Source organism: Cotesia glomerata, linkage group LG10 (genome assembly GCF_020080835.1).
Source record: "Cotesia glomerata isolate CgM1 linkage group LG10, MPM_Cglom_v2.3, whole genome shotgun sequence".
Classification (NCBI taxonomy): domain Eukaryota; kingdom Metazoa; phylum Arthropoda; class Insecta; order Hymenoptera; family Braconidae; genus Cotesia; species Cotesia glomerata.
The window spans coordinates 5,555,247-5,576,887 of NC_058167.1; positions in this window are offsets into that span (position 1 = coordinate 5,555,247).

Here is a 21,641-nt window from a genome sequence, read left to right on the forward strand (position 1 = left end):
ATTCAATTATTCTCTATCTAAATAATTACATACTAGAATAATGATTTATGTAATAAGTAACCTGTACAGTTATTTTGAGCAGTAATGTTTTTAGTTCAAATGCTTTCAGTTATATTAATTATTCTTATTAATAAGGGTTTCAGAAATTTATGAATTGAAAATTTCACAATAATTAGTGCGATGACGGAAAAAATACTTCATCATTGAAAATTTATGTAAGCAAAACATCAGAATAGTAAAACATGGAAATCAATTGAATTTTATTCAAACTATCGAAAAACATTACACAATAATTGAGTCGATCTGTAAGTTAGCAATTAAAATTATCAATATTGAGAATATTAATTATAAGTCTGAATTAAAATTATCAATATTGATAATTTTAATTCCGAATTCGAATTAAAATGATCAATATCGATAATTTTAATGCAAACTTGGAATTAAAATTATCAATATTGATAATTTTAATTCAAACTTGGAATTAGAATTATCAATATTGATAGTTTTAATTCACAGAATGAATTAAAATTGGATGCCTCAACTTAGTCCGAAGTAATACTTTCGAAAACGTTGAGTTTCTATGAAACTGCAGTCTCTGTAACGACTGAAATCATAAACGGAATATTTGTTGAACGTTACGTTTGATACAAAATATTTTTTTTAAACGTGTGATATATCGAATAGTTGATTCGGGAAAACGTGATGTATAAAGAATATTCACTGTAAAGAACGTTATATTTCTGCAATGTAAAACTAATAAAAGCTTAAATATTATTAAATTTAATGTTTCAATATCGCGAAAGATTCTAAGCGTGAGATTTCATCAACGTAACGTTTTCAAAAAAAAAATCAATTGACATTATCGACTGAAAAAAAAGTTCCAGTTGATATAGTAGATTTGACATGGTAACAAAAAATAAAATCTCAAGAAGTGCAAATTATCATAAATTAAAAATAATTATTTTAATTTTTAAGTAAATCTATTGTTATAGATAATATAATTAAAAAAAAAAATACTTTTTTAATTTATTTATGAAAAAATTATAATGCATATTTTTTATATAGTTTTTCTTAATTATAAGATTCAATTTATTTTTTAATAAAGCATATCTTAGATAATTTTAATATAATTATATTAATAATGTATATAAATTTATATTATAATTAAATTAATAATAATATAAATAATAATAATAACAAAGTACATAATTATTGAAGTTTTAGTAATTTATTAATTACAAATAGCATTACTTTTTTAAAACGAATACATTAAAATAATTATAAAAATTTTAATTTCCAGTTGTTAGTTAAAATATTATTGTTTAACCACCAGAAAAGAAATCCAGTAAAAATTTATAAGAGGAATTGCGCCTTCGGGCTTGATCGCTCCAACTCGGGAATAATCGTATCACGCGATGGCCGTCGCTCATGCGCGCCTTGGTTAACGGGAGAGAAGCCGGCTCACGTGGTCGGTGATAAGCAGTTGTGCTTGGACTCTTGTACTAGTACGACTACTCTGTATCATTCGATCCCGATATTTCTTACTTGCATCTTACATTTGTTCAAATACTTAAATTATTCATTAAACACAAATAATTACTTCAATTTCAATAACAATTAAATTCTCAAATCAGTTCAATAGTTCAGTGAATTAAAATAAATAAAATCAAGGTAGATTTAATTAGTGACGCCACGCGGCCATTGCGCGCCATATTAACAAAGGATTGCAACAGCCACGCGGCGTTAGTCAATCCATTATTGACGCGCGATATTAATATTAAATTATATTGAATTCATTACCAACATTTATATACAATTTTACTTAATCAAATTTATCAATAGTTCAATTCTAAATTCAAAATCATTTGACTATTTTCTACACGAAAAACAATAAATTCAATTGACTAACATCTTGTTATCAATTGAATATTATAAGCTCTCACACTGAGACAATTCATTTAATTAATTGAACATTATTAGCTCTCACACTGAGACAGTTCATCTAATTAATTAAATATTACCAGCTCCCACCTTGGGACAATACAAATTTAAATTATCGATAAATTTTTCTCTAAGGCGGTTGAGCTCACCCCTATTACGTTATTGCAACGTAATTTACACATACACACTTACACACATACAATTTACTTGTATAATTTTCATCAAGGAGGTTTTTTCTCAGCCTAGCTGGGTTTTCCTCCTTTGGGGACAAATAAATCATCTAAATTGTTCCCCAAAAAATCCAAGTATTTTTATTTAACTTCCTAACCCTAATTTCATCACATTTTTAAAATTAATTACGGGAGCTATCCGCATTGGATAGTTTTCGACAAAACAATTATAGAATTTCAATATTAAATATTTAAGTCTAGCCAAAGGTCTTCAGCACAGCAAAAGGCACATCTAAAAACTTCTTTCGCTGCATACACTGTATTGACGTAGGTTTTTTGACACCCTTGACAAAACAGACAATGTCTGCAAGGATTGTCGATTACGTCCACTGGGGAATCCTCGTCTCTACACACACTACATACATCGGAACCTGAAATTGTAGAAAATTATTTTTAATTAAATAGATCAATCAACAATGTCAAAATAAAATTTTTCTACATTTAAAAATGCCTCAGAAGAAAATCTTTACATGAAACAAGTCTCATTACAAATCTCTCATTTAAAAGTGTCTCAGAAAACATTTTATTACATATAAATTTCTTTATATCAAAAATCTGACAGTGAAACAACTCACAGAAAAAAAAAACCTCAGCGATAATACTCTCAGCGAGATATCTCTCAGAAACAAAAGCAGTATTTGTTGCTAAGTTCATGTATTTCTTTATTAATAAAACAATAATAAATATTTAATAAAGGAAGGCATAAACTCAGAAATTTGTATGTGATAAATTGTTTTTTTAAAACATTTTAAGATAAGGGATTTTCAATGAGACTTGTTCCATGTAAAGATTTTCTTCTGAGGGATTTTAAAATGTAGAAAAATTTTTTGTAGAGATGCTCTGGACCCAAATTTTAGATTAGCTTAATAATTTAACTATAAGCTCAAGATAAATTATATCAACCGCATAATAAATGTCGTTAACTTTTAAATCTTATTTTATTTTATTGCTTAAAACCAATTTTTGAGCGCTCATTATTATCTTTAAGGTTGTTCAGATATTAATGCGACGTATATATAAATAAAAATATAATTTTTTAATATGTGATTAACTGATATTAAATGCGTGTAAATTGATTTATTGACAAAGATCTGACGCAGCGTTTTCACGTAATTAATTATTGAAAATTAAACTGGTAACATGCAGTCACTATATTGTCTTATAGGAAATATTGCCACGACAAATATATTTTTTTAATAATCTCGCCAATTCTGCTAAAGAAGAGAAGACAAAAAAGTATTATTTATATGAATCTATTCTTGTATATTATTTTGTATTTAAGGTTAAAAATTCTGACGTACGGTTATTCAAATATCTTGATAAAAAATAAAGGAACATAGAAAAACTATTAGTAAAAATGACATAGCGATATTCCGCATAAACTATTTATGGAATCCGAACAACTGTAATGTATTTTACTCACATTTAAAATATCGTTCTCCGATCCAAGACTTCGCAATACGTAATTTTAAATCAGATCTAAGCTGAGAAAACTGCTGATAGTGGAACTGAGAACCAGTTGACTTAAATTTACGTCGATGTGCTTCTTTTAACTTTAGATCAGCCTTAATACTATTACTATACGAGGGCGAAAATTGCCTTTTACTTGTACTGGTTTGCTTTTTAACAGGTACAGATGACTTAAAGATAGAGCTTAATACATTATAAAAAGAATTACAGCTTGTGTTTGAATTGTTCAATTGGAGGACAGAATCCCAGTTAACAGCGAGTAATTCTAGAACAAACTTATCACTGTCAATAGATTTGAAATTTAGCTCATGATGAACAGGAAAGGAGCGAGTAATTTTCGCTGCTTTATGGTACTTGAATAAATCTATCAGGAAAATACGGAAAAGCCTCGGATAGGTGACGCACCTACGTTCCTTGGTCACCAAACTCTTTCGACCGTTCGACTGAGTGCCAGAATAGCCAACCGCATTTCTCCAAACGAGCTGCTATCTGACGTTCCCGTTCATCGCCAGCCCGCGAATTCGGGATCACGATCGCGTTCGTGTAAGCCCGCGGAAGTAATACGTATAACACAGCTAATGCCTCTAGCTACGCGGCCCTATTTAGTTAAACTCACGCGATTGAATTTTAAAGAGGTAAATGCAAGTAGAAGGGGGGTTTCCGAATCTTGCTCGCGAAGCATCGACCGACGAAGATGCCTAGGGACGACTAAAAACACTCTCAGAAGGTTCGCGAACTCGGCAAACTTAGATGGGCTCGCGCCGGGCGTTAGGTCAAATCAAAAGTCTACGCACGCGACCCGGGGAATGGGTGTTGAAGGTTTTCGAGTTTTGCAGGCGAATTTGCGGAACGACAGTGCTGGGACTCTGGAGGCGAGTCAGTTGTGGGAAGAAAAACATATTAATGTTCTCCTTCTACAAGAGCCATACGCAGCACATAGTAATAATAGTTTTAAAATACCTGGGTTCGATTGCGACATACAAGTTGCTGCTAAAACCAGGTCCAGGCCAAATGCAGCCATTTTCTTAAGAAATCCTAAATACCAATTGCTGGTTTTATCACAACTTAGTACAACTCAATGCGTATACGCTCAGATCATGGGACCTGACACATCGTTCTTGGTAGTCTCGGTATATTTCTAGTATAAAGACGAAATAGACATGCATTTGAAGCACTGAGAGAAAGTGGTCCGAGCACTGAGAGGGAAACAGGTATTAATATCAATGGAAGCGAACGCGAAATCCGAGAGATGGGGATCCGAGACTGACGACGCGCGTGGCGAAAAGTTAGAGCAATTTATTGACGCACACGAGTTAGAGATAATCAACAACGCGAGGGAGGGTCCGACATTTGAATCAACTAACGGGAGTTCGTATATCGATGTGACACTCGTCACGCCTAAACTCGCGAGTAGGATTCTTAGCTGGTCCATTAAGAGAAGTTGGGTGCAGAATACTGACCACTATCCGATCGAGATCACTCTAGGGGCTAAGTCAGGGGAGAAGGATGGCGCACAGGCAGACCCCAAAAGGTTCAACTCAACGTTGGCCAATTAGGAAAAGTTTGACGAAATTCTTTTCTCGTGTGCATGCACAAACCTTGAGGGCCTTGGAGTAGAATCGGTTGAGGACGTGGAAAAGTATGCCTCTGCACTTGGCAAATCAATTTTAGAAGCTTGCGAAGCCGCGATCCTGCGTAGGAAAACCCATGTAAAATCATACCGATGGTGGACCAGAAAACTAACACGCACGAAGAAGCTGGTGAACAAAGCCAGACGGGTATATCAAAGGGAAAGGGACGAATTAGTTAAAAATACCCTAAGCGCCAAATACAGAACACTACGAAAACAATACTCGACAGACATAAAGCGGACGAGGAAAAGCAGCTGTCGGGACTTCGTTACGAAAAAAGGTAATCAAAAAAAGTGGGGTCCTGTTTACAGTACCTGCGCAGAAAAAGTTAGAGTTAAAAGTGCAATGTGCACACTAAATCGTAACGGAGCATCCACGGAAAACTTTAAGGAAACAGCCAGGTGTTTTCTCGAGACGCATATTGTAGACGATGACCAGGACAACGAAACCCCCGATCAGGAAAAGATTAGAGCCAATACAATTTTACTACCTGACACCGCGGACGCCGAACCGTTCACCTCGCGCGCTGGACAAGGTCTTAAAAACACTGAAAAACAAGAAGGCCCTGGGGCCAGATTTAATAGAAAACGAGGTAGTTAGACGCGCAGGGGTTATCCTTCGAGACCAGTTCTTAGAGTTATATAATGCTTGCTTGGCGGTAGGAGCATTCCCAAACAAGTGCAAGAAGGGGGCAATTATAATGTTAGTTAAAAGCACCGATAGAAACGCAAATGACCCTAAGTCTTATCGGCCAATTTGCCTCCTTTCGGGTTTAGGTAAGGTGTTCGAGAAACTCATCAAAGAGCGAATTACTACCACAGTCTTAGCGGAGGGGAACATTTCGAGCCGACAGTTTGGTTTCACAGCCAAAAAGTCGACGTAAGATGCAATTGTGGAGATGTGCCGATTTGTAGACTCTTCAGAGAAGTGACTGGTGGTCGAACTTCTCTTCGATATCTCTGGTGCTTTTGACAACGTGTGGTGGCCGTTAGTACTCGAGGGCCTCAAGGCCACAGGCTGCCCTAGCAACATTTACGCGGTAATTTGGAATTATTTTGAGGACAGATCGGTCGCGTCGTCATGGGGTTTTGGTAGCGAATCGAAAACGCCGACGTGAGGGTGCCCTCAAGGATCAGTGCTAGGACCATTATATTGGAACATCATGTTTGACGATCTCCTCAAGAGACTCGAACTGACAGAACATGGGAATAAATTTGTTGCGTTTGCTGACGATTTGCTCGTCTTAGTAGAGAGCTCTTCAAGGAAAGAAATAGAGCGTAATAGTCAAGTAGTAGTAGATAAGATACTGGAATGGTGTTGTTCCGCAAAGCTCGAGCTGTCGAAGTCGAAGACTGAAGCCATCTTCCTCAAGGACGAATTTGTGCATCGCGGTCCACATAAGGACAAAAAGAGCCCGTACCCCTATGAAGCAAAAGGACGACAGAGAAAGCCCAAGTACGATAACAAACCGCCAAAAATAATGATAGGAGACTCCAAAGTCAAATTCGAATCAAGCGTTAGATACTTAAGGGTACACTTCGACGAGGGCCACAAAGTGAAAAATCATATTAATACAAGGCGCGCGAAACTAAGTAGGGTATTCGGGCGCATGCGGTGTATTGCGCGGGCTAAATGGGGATTGCGATACCAAGCTATGTCCACCATATACAAGGGTTTCTTTATGCCTATCGTTAATATGCGGTGGCAGCTTGGAGTGACCGTTGCGATAAAGAGGACTGAAGACATCTTCGAGCACTACAGCTTCAGGCGCTAATAACAACAACAACTACTGCCTACAGGACAGTTTCGCTTGACGGGATTAGCGTAGTCGCGGGTGGAGTACCAATTCAGCTCGTAATAAATGAACGGTGCGCGCGATACAACCTCCGTATTGGCAAACAGACTACCCTAGGAAACGTCGCCGTGCAGCCAGATGCGGATCGCCTTGTAACTCTTAGAACTGAAACCATACGTCGGTGGCAACAACAATAGGATACATCAAAGAACGGCCGCGAAACTAAAGTCTTCTTCCCAGATGTAGCAGAGCGTCTAACAAACAAATGGATCAGCCCTAACTTCTGGCTGACCCAAGTCCTAACTGGCCACGGTTGCATTAGATAATACCTATTCAAGTACGAACATACGGATAGTAAATCCTGCGACGAGAGTAGGGAGAATGGGTTAGAAGAAAGGGTCGACAACGTGGAGCACTTAATGCTCGAATGCCATGAGTACGAGCCTCAACGTGAGGTGCTCAAGGTCATATGGGGTGGGAACGCGGAGTAGGCGAGCGTTGTGCGAGCGATTGCCACATCCCAAAGTAACTTCATGCTTTTAAAAGGTTTCAGTAAAGTAGTAATGTGCTGCAAACTCCAAACCCAACTAGCTAACGAAAACGCGACTAGGGACGAGACTCAACAGACATCCACCTAGGTAGAGTCGGAGCGCCTAGGCACAAGCGATATGCTCCATACAATTGTGAGGACAGTATAAAGCTTTGGATGACTGCCGTAGAATAAGTTAGGGAAAATGACCACAATCAACACAAGTGCCCGGGCACCCTACACACGCAAATACTTACACGTAGAATCATATTTTACACACAACACATTACACAAACAACATGGTCTTCTATCGACTCCGCCTCCCCGTGGTCCCCGCTGAATACTGCTCATATTCTGTGGGTACTTCTCGATGTGCCCACAGAGAATGAATTGCCAGAGGAGTCGATGAGAGTTGCACACACTTACAATTCTACGCAACTCTTGCAGCTGTTCAATGAATGTGTATAAACACAAGAGAGCGGCGGTGTTTCCTTGTCCGCGATCTTAGCTGTGTTTTCGTTATGTTGAGGGTAGGACAAATATACGTGCGTGCATAGCTCTTTTGAGCCCAGGAAACGGCCTCTTAGGAGGTAGGCGAAAGCATCGCCATATATTCTTTTTCTTATGGTACTTAATAAGAACATTAAGAACCGGGTGATAAGGATTCACTCCAATCAGTGACCAGGATGATCTCTCCACCGAGCATTCCAAATTAGAAAAAACTAGATCAAGACATTTATCGTGAGAATTATAAATATAATCAAACTGATTGAGTTCAAAGTACTCTTGCCATAAACGTAAAATATTGAATTTAAAATCACAAACAGATATCACATACCGATTCACAAAACACGGGGAATTAAAATCACTAATCACTATAAGCTGGCGATAAACTTGTAAAAACACCTCCAGATCGTCGAAGGAATCCTTAAATGAGTGCATACTGATATTCGGAGCTATGTAGATTACTAACAACAAAAGTGAAGAGGAAGTGGATGTCGTGATCTTGACGCAGACGGCGTCTACCTCTTCATATTTATCAGTGAAGTAATCAGTATTCATATGAAAAGTTGTGAGATTAGTATCAACCGCAACAAGAACTCCTCCTCCTCTACCCTTAGATGATGAACGTCTATCCCCACGAAAAACATTAAAGTGACAAAGGTCCATAAATTCTGAGGAGAACTTGTCTGGAGAGAGCCAAGTTTCAGATAGAGCGATAACTTCAGCGTTGAGTAGTGAGATAGTCTCAATGATAGTCTCAAACTTAGTGTTAATTCCCCTGGCATTTTGGTAGGAGATATTCAAAGCTGCATGCGTGTTTCCACTATTTTGGAGATGACGTTCCTTGTGACTATTCTTATATTTTCTTCTCCCTGAAATTTGCGACTGGTTAGCTTCATTTTCGAAGCAGCAGATTTCTGCCGTTGTAGTGGTGTCTAGTCTCTTTCAATTTGGAGATTAGCAAGTTCCGGCGGAAAAGTGTTGTCTCTCCTGCAAACCTGAAACAACTCCAGCAGTTTATCAACAGCAGATTCAGAGGACATAAAAATCTCCCAATTCTCATACATTTCTGTATATTCGTAGCCTCTATGTTCAAAAAACTGATACCAGATTTAATGCGAGATAGATCGTGAGACTCACCGTTAACACTTTCTGCATCAAGGCCGTAGAAAATAGCATTTTTCCTGCGTTTGGCTCGATCCTCAATCTCATCAATAAGATTGTCTTGAATAGAAGCATTAGTTGACTGATTACTGGGCAAGCATCCGAGGTTACCGTAATTAGATTCAAGCGCATTGCACCTAATAACAGTCTCGGCATGATCAGCAGATAGTTTAGTAAGTTGAACTTCAAATGAGTTAAGTTTTTTTGAGATATCATCGATGGAAGTGTTAAATATGTCACGAATCGAGTCCAAGCGTTTGTTCAAGAGCCCTTTAAGAGATTTCATGCTATCCGTGATCGCTAGATTTAGGCTAGTCTGAATTTCATGCGTATGTTGGTCAAGAGTGACTTGCAGACTCTGATTAACCGACTCATTCAACGTTGATGCAAGCATATCCTTGAAGTCCTTCCTTAGTTAATCAATCAGGATTTCTTTGAATGAACTCATTGGGTGTTAAGTAGGCGGTTTGATGATGGAGCAGCATTTGTTAATCGCACCAGCTGACGTCGAGCCCGTCATCATGGCACAACTAGAGTGATAGTTTAGGCCGCATTGGATACAGGCTATCGGTTTGGTAGAGATAGCTGCGTTACATAATTGCAAATGATAGCCCGAGCTTTTGTTACCCCTACGGTTGTCTTAGAGAGTGACATTATAGTAATCGAGATTAAATTTAAACAATAACAATAACAGATACACTGCAATGATAAAACAGAGTTGAGTATGTTAACTCATGGCACACATAGATGTCACGTCAATGCTCACTGGCAACCAAACTCAGACCGCGCCGACTATAGTAACCGAGAAAAAAAATTAAGGTTAGATCAAGTCAACAATCTTTACTTGGAGACCACTATCTCGAATCAGCAAACAATTCAGAGATTTATATCCTGAGATGTTGATAAAAATTTGTACTTTTTAACAATCACGAAATGTCAATAAGCCCAAAATATGATTATACACAAATCTAATTAGAAAACTAGGAGTATGTGAGCTATGACTTACACTGTACTATATATTTTAGTCGATTTAGTAGATTTGTAATAGAATTGTTATAATTATTATGGAATTGGTCGTTTCGATGAATTATTATGACAACTATTTTTTTATGAGTTTAAAAAGTGAAACGGCGTGCCATATTACACTGTTAAAAATTTTTGTCAAATTAAAATAAAATTAGAAAACAAATGATGAGTAAAATTACAAATCAGTGTATAGCAATGCAAAATAAAATGCAATTCATGTAATTTTCCAACACTTGTCGGGAAATCTACTAAAATGTATTGTTATTTTACAATGTTCATATATAAACCTAACGCGCATTGTAATATTACAGGACCGTTCGTCAATTTTCAAAAAATAGCTTTTTAATTTTACAAACATTATTTGTAATCTGATTCAATATAATGGTATGTAAAATCACAAAAAAATATTGTAATTTATATTACAATAACCTCATAAAAAAATTAAAAAGCATTTTTTTATTTTTACAATTTTCATTGTCAAATTACACAATGCATTGTAATGTTACCAGACAATTTTAATTATATTACACGAAATGTAACTTTACTACACTGTTTTCTAATTTTAAATACAATACTTTTCAGTTTTACAAACATGATCTCAAATTTGATTCGCTATTATTTTATTTTAAATCACAAGAAAGTATTATAATTTATGTAGCAACGAATTTTTAAAAGCTTTTTTAAATAAATATGTATATGTATTACATCCTTTTTCATCATCTACTTTTCGGAACTCGATTTGTCTCACTCTTTTTTGAGTTAGCTTCCGCCGCAAAGTGTACATATAGTCCAGGCCACAGAGGAAATACTCAAGTTTTGTTGGCATGTCTTCGGTCCCGTTGACCCATTTAAAAATTTTTTTTAATACTTGGAAAAACGTAAATAATAAAGTTGACTTAAAAAATTTGGCCGCTCGCCATTGTTTAAAAAATTAGTCATTTTATGGAATGCTGTGAATTAAAATATCTTAAAAACTATTGACAATTTATCAAGACACGGATCATATGATTTTTAAAGAATAGAACAGCGAACAAAATAAGCCAAAGTTCATGTCTCTATGTCAAATATTCACCGAGATATTAATTTATTAATTAAAAATTGATCGCTGGCGTACGATCACTCATTAACAAATGACATATCTCAGTCAATTATTAACATTTTTTCAAATTTACTTTTTTTTTTATTAAAGATATTTATTCTTTTTACATGTAAAAAAAAATCAGCGTGTTGAAAAAAAGTTTGTTACAATTTTTATTCAAATAAATGAAATTTTTTATTTTATAGCTTAAAAAATAGTTAATTTAGAAAAAAAAATTTTTTTTCAACTTATATGTATGTTTTAATGATAATCTAGAAGAAAGTAATAAAATTAAATGTTAAAAAACTTTATTTGATCTGAAATTACATAATTACAAAATTTTCCGAAATAATTATCCATAAAAGTTTCAACTATTACGAAAAAAAAGTTATTCTTTAATCCTCATTTGTTTATAACATCGATTTTCAATGTCTGCAGGAAACTATCAATATAATTTGAACTATTTTTTTGTATTTTGAAAAATATTAATATTAAAAAAAAATTTTTCCGATGAAAATTCTTCATAATAATTCAAAATATTATAACAAAAAATTAATATTTCTTAATCTCCATATTTTTACAACTAATCAATTTTCATTGTCTGCCAAAAATTATTATGATCGATGGGTGTCTCGATAAATTGTCAATAGTTTTCGAGACAATTTAATTCAAAGTGCTACATAAAATGACTAATTTTTTAAACAATGTCGAGCCGCCAAATTTTGACGTGATAATGTCTTATAAATTGATGAACACTGACAGCGCTCACGAAAAAATGTCGCGTTCCGCCTGAGCGTTCCACTTCACCGTTCCTCCTGAGCGTTCCGCTCGAGCCTGTGCGTGCAAGCGAGAGCGCGCAACAAGCAATAGAGGCACGATCAAACAAACGATAGAGAGGCCCAAGCGTTGGCTTGTGACACATATATCTCTCTGTTCGCATAACGTCAGAGCTAGCAGTCAGAATATTGTTTTATAACTAATTGTTCATGATTGTATTTAAACTAATTATATCAATTATATTAGATTATTATTGTCGATAATATTAATAATTGTTAATAAATAATATCAATAATGAATAAATGAATTGATAATAAATAAAAACGATAAATTAATAAAATAATTAACAATAAAAAATAATAAATTAATAAAATAATTGATATTAATTATAAATAATAATAATCATATCAATTATTAAATTATTGTACCAATTTTTGAATAACAATGTATCAATAAGTACTTTTTTTTGTTAAAATAATTTTTAAAAATTCGAAATTATTAAATTATTAAAGACAAAATAATGATAATTCAGTGATAATAATTTAATTCCATTCATAAAAGTATGCAATTTTTCATCAATCTTTCTTTATGACGTTATCACGTAAAACTATCGTCCGTAAACCGACTTTACAGATAACCAATTTTTTTTTAAGTCAACTTTTTTATTAACATCTTTCCGAGTATTTAAAAAAATATTTTTAATCGGTCCACGAGAACGACTACAACAAAATCTAACTATTTCATAATTTTTTTTTTCTAACTTATTATGTTAAACAATTTTTTTGTTTTTCTAAAAAAAATATAGTTTTTAAAATTACAAATAAAAATAAAAAAAATTTCTAATTGGAAAAATATGAAAATTTCAAATTTAGTGTAAAATTTATTCAAATTGTAAAACTATAACTTTTGATTAAATTAATACGAATGGTTTTGTTTTTAACCCTGCTCTTCAGTCACATTGTTGAAAAATCACAAACTATTGATGATGAAGTTATACAATTTTTTTTCTTATTTCTTCTTAACTGAGACTTTTTTCTACAATTTTCATAAAATACAATTCACGATAAAAGTATTATTTTCGAATTTAAAAAAACAATATGAAAAAAATTCCGAATAGAATAATAAAAAATATCAATTTTGTATAGTTTTTTTTTTAATTTTAAATATGTATAATTTTTAAGGAAGTAAAAATAAGGTGGGTTTAATTTTTTTTTAATTAAATGTAAAATCTTATGAGTGTTAAGTTAACAGATAAAATTAGATAAAAAATTATAGAAACAAAAAAAGAAAACGAAATTTTTAAAATAAGTATGTCTTTTATAATCGTGAAATCTTAACATACATTTATTTGTTTTTTTTTTTTTTTTTTTTAATTTTAGTCTGGTGAGTTTATATCACAAGACAAATTTTTTTTCCAAATAGGGATATTGGCTCAAAAATTAAAATTTTTAGCATTTTGAAATTAGATATATTTATTTTTTTTATCAATCGAAGCATACATTTTTATTTTTTTTTCTCGCTTAAAAAATGTTTACCCTCAAAAAAACCTTAAAATCATATTTTCAGCGTTTTAAATTTATAATAAATAATTAAAAATTTTTTAATTTATAAACAACATAATTTTATAGAACATTATATTTTTTTCAATCATTATCAAATTTTTTTACAGTTATATGATTGTAACTTGGTCATCTAATTTCACAATCATGAAAATTACCGTCACAAGCTCATTTCAAACAATTTTTAATAAAAGTATTATGTATAAAATTAAAAATCTAAAAGACAATTAGATAATATTTTTACTTAGTTGTAATGAATACAAATAAAGTGTGTGTGTACTTATGTACGCACGTTAGAAGTTATACTTCTTTGGCGTAAAAAGATAAAAATCTTTCTAATTATTTTATCGATCGCGTTATCCTACGTTTGTAGAAAAAACGACACTTATAATAGAAAAAAAGGTATTTAATACATTGAAAGTTTTATTATAACGCATTATCTAGTGAAATTAAAGTTATTTAAATATCATAAAAAAATTATTTCTACATACAGTCAAAACCATTTACAGCAACTTCGCTCAAAGCGACGTGTCGGTTATTACGACGAAATTTTTTAGTCCCGTCTCTATTACATATAAAATTCTCAAGCCAAAAACCGCTTATAACAACATTGCTTATAGCGACAAATCGTTTATAGCAACCGAATTCACAGTATTTATAGTAGTAAACTCATAGTAAAATACATTGGTTATAGCGCCTGATAAATACTTTCATTCGTTTCGCAGTGAATATACTTATGATGTCATCAAATTTTTTTGCAGTTTTAAATCAATGAGAATCACAATTTTTATTTTAGTTAAGGTAGTTAGGCCCATTAAGCAAAAATTCAAGAAATCTCCCAAACTCCGTATAGAAGTATTTAAATACATAATACACACGCTGTTAAAATTTAGAGACAATTTACCACGTCTAACCGAAGATAATTGCAATTGAAAATGACAGTTTTACACAGGTGGTATGGGAGAAGAGAGAAAAAACCGCGAAGTTTTATTGTTTTTGTAATGAAGAAATTTTAAGAATTTCACGAAAAACTAATATTAGTTAGATTAATACATGTATAATTACCCTACAAAATTCTGGAATTCCCTACCACGTACTTTTTGAGAAATCATTGATAAACTAGTTAAGTAAACAAATAAAGTCATGCGTGGAAGTAAGTGACCAATAGCCCGTAAGAGAGGCGACACTAGCGAGTGACAAAGACAGCAGTAGCATAAACTATAGGATGGGAAAGAATAACCTTAATGGTCTTAAAAGTTGTAGAAAGCAATTTCGTTACAATCTTAAAATAATACTCCGACAAAGTAACTGATTATTTTTAAAAATAATTATGTTATTTAATCTATATTATTAAACGTAGTATTGAAATTTATACGTGGTTTTATTGAAAATTATTTTTTTAAAGTGTTGAATAAATTAATTTATGTGTAGTTTAATAAATGTTAAATAAACTTTCATCAAGTATTGTTTTTTGATTTAATCCGTGCATTTTTGTTTTCGAATATAATCTATGCATTGCTAATTTTTACTTATAACGACTGTCGACTATAACGACCATTAACGGGAGGTCCCTTCAATGTCATTATAAACGGTTATCACTGTAACTAAAAAAATCTGAAAATCGGTTGACCGTGCAGACCAACCCTAGAACTTCCTGCTAAGTTTGCATTTCAAGCACCTCAAAATGTGTTTTTTGACAAATATTTGCGCTTTTCAAGCTTAAAGCACAGTTTTTCACATTTTGAGCTCGTCGAGCTCAAAATGTAGTTATTGATCACCGATAACTTTTAAATGTGTAGTTCGATTTTCTTTTTTAAAAAATCATTCGTCGCAGTTTTTGAAGCACAATAAGAAAATGTACAGGTTTATATTTGTTACGTCGAAACGCAACTAAAAATTAATTATTTTTATCTAGAATACTAGAATATATTAATTAGAATATCTAAAATACTAGAATATATTAATTTAATTAAATTTACTTCCGCGGCTTCAGGTAACATTCCTTTTGCATCCCTGCAGCATGTCGCAAAATCTATTAAGTCACCCGGATTGCCTTCAAAACGGGGTACGCAGACTAACGCGTCGTTTAATGATATGTTTTGATTCGCATTTAATGCCATTTCTTCTAAATTAAGTTCGATTTCTGGGTCGTTATTATTAGGTAGATTAACTACTAGATTTTGAGGTGAATTATCAACTACTGGAACTTGAGATAGATTTATTACTAGATTTCGAGGTGGGTTATCAACTACTGGAACTTGAGGTGGACTAATAACTACTGGAATTTGAGCTTTTGGGTTATTAGGTGGTTCTTCCTCTGAGCTTTCGTCGTCTGTAAATTCTGGTATTGAAAGAGCGGATATTACACTGACGGTCCTTCTAAAGATCACACTGACGGTTTTTCTGGAGATCACGCTGACGGTCTCGCTGATGGTCTCGCTGGAGATCACGCTGACGATCTCGCTGGAGATCGCGCTGACAATCTCACTGGAGATCACGCTGACGATCTTTATGGAGGTCTCGCTGGTGATTTCCAGCGAGACTTCCAGAAAGACCGTCAGCGTGATCACCAGCGAGATCTCCAGAAAGATCGTCAGCGTGATTTCAGCAAGATCGTCAGCGTTATCTCCAACAAGACTTCCAGAAAGACAGTCAGCGTGATCCCCAGCAAGACCTCTAGAAAGATCGTGAGCGTGATCTCCAGCGAGACTCCCAAAAAAACCGTCAGCGTGGTCACCAGCGAGACCTTCAGAAAAACCGTCAGCGTGATCTCCAGCGAGACCTCCAGAAAGATTGTCAGCGTGATCTCCAGCGATACCATCGCCGTGATCGCTAACAAAATTATCAGCAAGACCGGCAGTATGATCTTCAGAAAGACAGTCAGCGTGATCCCCAGCAAGACCTCTAGAAAGATCGTGAGCGTGATCTCCAGCGAGACCATCAGCAAGAGTTTTAGCGAGACCTTTAGAAAGACCGTTGGCGTGATCTCCAGCGAGACCTCCAGAAAGACCGTCAGTGTGATCTCCAGAAAGACCGTCAGCGTGATCTCCAGCGATACCATCACCGTGATCGCCATCATAATTACCAGCGAAACTCCTAGCAGTACCATCAGCTCGATCTCCAGCAAGATCTTTAGCGAGACCGTCAGCGAGACCTCTAAAAAGACCGTCAGCTTGATTTCCAGCAAGACCATTGGCAAGAGTTCTAGCGAGACCTCCAGCGAGACCTTCAAAAAGACCATCAGTGCGATCCCCGGCAAAATTACTAGTGAGGCCGGGACCAATTCTTTTACGCGATCTTGAGCGAAATCGCCAGCTTGTTTACTGTTCTCTTTAAATTAATTTCATTAAACATTTTAGTCACAACACTGTGCTTCAAATTCTCTTCTTTATTTATCTGAGCAGTACAGACTTGTATTTGTTTACAAGCACCTTTACATCTGAAAACCAACCTCTTTTTTTTTGACACATTTTTCATATTTTCATGTTGGATTAGCAATCTAATTTTCATTTTTTCTTCAAGCTGCTGTCTTCACTTGATTGCAAAAAACAAAAAACAATTAATTTATTATGACCAATCAGAACGCTTGGCTACACCTATCTTCTGTATCTCTCTTTCAAAAAAACTAAATTCTTGGCCCTAATCATTAATAATGAATTTGTACCTTCATTAAATATACAAGTAGCTATGTATGCAGCAATTTGTACGATAGTAAAACTAGTATTCACGGTTTTTGGGCATATTTTCCACACTAGTTGGTTGAAGCTCTCATTATTATTCTTATTGAATCCACCTACACATCTTGAAAGTAAATTATCATTACTGAGATCGTCGTAAATCGGTTTAATAGCTTTTAAAACATCAGGAGGTAAGGGAGAATAATCTTGAGTATAAGTATCAAGCTCTCCACTTGCTTCAGCGCGCTGGTAAGAGCACCAAGAATCTTCGCCTTTGGGACACATATCATGATTCGGATTTTCATCAGTCGAACCGTAGTGGTAAAGAGTTGCCATAATAGCAAATTTCATATCTTTATCAGAATCGCCATGACGACGTATCGATAAACCATAGTACACAGTTAATTTGTCTATTACTTTTCCTGTAAGCCTACCTCTACCACCAAGACCTTTTTGTTTAGTTTTCAGAGTACGCAGTCGAGTCCCCATCCGCTTCTGAACATGGCCTATACATTCCTTTTTATTTATGGTTGTATTTTTGTAAGGATCTGCTTTTATAATTCCAGAATAGAATGACAATAGAACCCTAAAAGGGGGTTTCTTGAAGCTGCCGCTAGCTATCTGCTCCCAAGCGCTTTGAAGTACCCGAGCTCTCTTTGTTATTTGTCGAATAACTCAAAAACTAATTATCTGATCGACTTGAAATTTTCAGAGAATATTTTTAAGATATTACACATAACGAAAATGCAAAAAAAAAAATAATTGATTTTTTGAAAATTCTGACTACCCCTAACCCCTTAAGCATCATAAAGAATCTTCAAGTTTAAATTGATACAACGTAAAATTCCGGAGTAATTCTGACAAAACAGAATTACTAAAGATGTTAATTAATTGAAAGAAATGAAAGAAATTATTTTGAATGAGAGTAAAGACAGACTTTCGAAAAAATAAATGGGGTTGGTTGCCAAGCCAGGAATCGAACCTGGATCTCCCTGATAACATGTCAGGAGCTCTACCAGTTAAGCTACCGGGCCCCTTCCACATTCCACCTATCTTAGTCCATTCTTATACTCTCAATACTTACTTTACTATTCCTTCCCTTTTACCCGAGTTACGTACTATGATGGTAGTAGTACTTTTATTTAGGCATTATTATTAAATTACTAAGGGTGTTTTCATGACTGAATTGTATATAAATAATGAGTGTTTTTTCATGCCGTCAAAGTCAAATAACTAGTAGATGTTGTTCAAGTCAAGAGATGGATACTTCCATCTTCCCTTATTGGTTGAGAGATATCCTCTCTGTACATAAGTTCGATGGAAATCCATCAAATTTGAATACTAGTAAAGCTGTAAGCTTGTAGTATCCATTTGAGTACTAAAGATGTTAATTAATTGAAAGAAATGAAAGAAATTATTTTGAATGAGAGTAAAGACAGACTTTCGAAAAAATAAATGGGGTTGGTTGCCAAGTCAGGAATCGAACCTGGATCTCCCTGATAACATGTCAGGAGCTCTACCAGTTAAGCTACCGGGCCCCTTCCACCATCCACCTTTCTCAGTCCATTCTTATACTCTCAATACTTACTTTACTATCCCTTCCCTTTTACCCGAGTTACGTACTATAATGGTAGTAGTACTTTTATTTAGGCATTATTATTAAATTACTAAAGATGTTTTCATGACTGAATTGTATATATATAATAAGTGTTTTTTCATGCCGTCTAAGTCAAATAACTAGTAGATGTTGATTCCTGGCTTGGCAACCAACCCCATTTATTTTTTCAAAAGTCTGTCTTTACTCTCATTAAAAATAATTTCTTTCATTTCTTACAATTAATTTTCATCTTTAGTACTCGAATGGATACTACAAGCTTACAGCTTTACTAGTATTCAAGTTTGATGGATTTCCATCGCTTATGTACAGAGAGGATATCTCTCAACCAATAAGGGAAGATAGAAGTATCCATCTCTTGACTTGAACAACATCTACTAGTTATTTGACTTAGACGGCATGAAAAATCACTCATTATATATATACAATTCAGTCATGAAATCACCTTTAGTAATTTAATAATAATGCCTAAATAAAAGTACTACTACCATCATAGTACGTAACTCGGGTAAAAGGGAAGGGATAGTAAAGTAAGTATTGAGAGTATAAGAATGGACTGAGAAAGGTGGATGGTGGAAGGGTCCCGGTAGCTTAACTGGTCGAGCTCCTGACATGTTATCAGGGAGATCCAGGTTCGATTCCTGGCTTGGCAACCAACCCTATTTATTTTTTCGAAAGTCTGTCTTTACTCTCATTCAAAATAATTTCTTTCATTCCTTTCAATTAATTAACATCTTTAGTATTCGAATGGATACTACAAGCTTACAGCTTTACTATTATTCAAGTTTGATGGATTTCCATTGAACTTATGTACAGAGAGGATATCTCTCAACCAATAAGGGAAGATGAAAGTATCCATCTCTTGACTTGAACAACATCTACTAGTTATTTGACTTAGACGGCATGAAAAAACACTCATTATATTGATAGATAATAAACTTTATTGACCCTAGAGCCTTAGCTCCCTCAGGACCATCATAATTATACATTATAATCAGTGTAAAATACAGAGCATGTAATTACATAAATTGAAAATAATAAAATAATAACATATTATAATGAAATAATAACGTGAATTATAAATTATAAATTATAATCGTGGTAGATATGAGACAAGTTGCCAGAAAACCTGGTAATAGCACAGTTAAGCAAAACTAATATCATTCAATATCACTCAAGGCACAGCAGCATACAATAATGACAATCGAAGCTCAATATCATAAATTAATACTTTAGCAAATAACAATTATAGCACGCACTACAAAACAGTTCATAATTTTCAGCTTTAGTTACTTCTGGGGGTAGCGCATTCCAAATGCGTATCCCGCGGATAAGAAAAGAGTTCTCAAATATCCGACAATTAGATCTAGGAAGGCGTAAATAATCCTCCCTTACATCACTCCTCCTATTATACACACTTAGACATCAGGTCATCCCTGACATAGAGAGCAACTCCACCACCGCTCCGCAGGCACCGGTCATGACGATGAAGCACAAACGACGGCAGGAACACCATATCATCAGATATTAAATGATTTAACCAAGTCTCAGACGCAGCAATAACATCATACTTATTCCCACGAAAATATTCTTTAAAAATCTCTAGATGACGCTCATTCCTTAACGATTGAGCATTAACATGACACACTCTCAAACACTTTTTATTAAACAGAGGTCGCAGAGTGCCAACCACAATGTCAGACACGCCTCCAGGTGATGATGATGATGATACCGAGGGAGCAACTCGCTCCTAATCAAGCAGACCCCGCAAAGGACCTACTCCCGTTGAAGGTAACAGCTTCACTGGAGGCTTATCTTCCGCATACCGGACGTTAACACACGCAAAAGAAATCCAGACACTCCTAGCCTGGATCCTAGGATAAGCCTTACGCACATCAGCACGAAGCTTGTAAAGAGAAGAAGGATAACGCCTATGAACATACACAGGAGCATCAGGAACTTGCGCTTTAGGCATTACAGCACCCAGCTTCACAGGATTACTCCTTACACTCTTCATAACCTCATCAACAAACCTCTGACTGCCGAACTTAACGCGTACATTGCGATTCATAGCACCAGCCCTTCCAAGCCGCTCCAGTTTAACCACATCTCTCTCAGCAACCTGAACTCCAATAGCAGTGGTAAATGACATAAATGTGTCCACAAGTCTTTCACCGCGCCCCTCTGGAAGCCCACCAATTGTAATCTCATCAGCTAGCAATTGAGATTCAAGCTGCAGCGTTCTCAACTCAAGACTACCATCGCACACCCTCTGCGCAGCACCCCTAATCTCTTCAGCAAGGTCAGCAGAGAGACCAGGCTGGCCCTTTTCAACTTCAATCAAGCGCTCCTGAAGCTCTTTAACTGTAATCTTCAGCGAGTTACACTCAAGACTCAAATGATCAATCTTTCCCTCGACTGACGCAATAGACTTCACGAAACCATCAACCTTAGCCACCATCCCATCCACTTTCATGCCGATGTCGCCAATCTTATCAATTTGCTCGAGCTTAGCACTGATCTCATTGATCTCATCAACATTGATACCCTCAAGCTTCTTGCTCATCACGTCAATCTTCTCAACACTGCTCAGTCGCTCATTAATCTTATTCAAAATGTCAAAGACATCCGGAACACAGACCGGA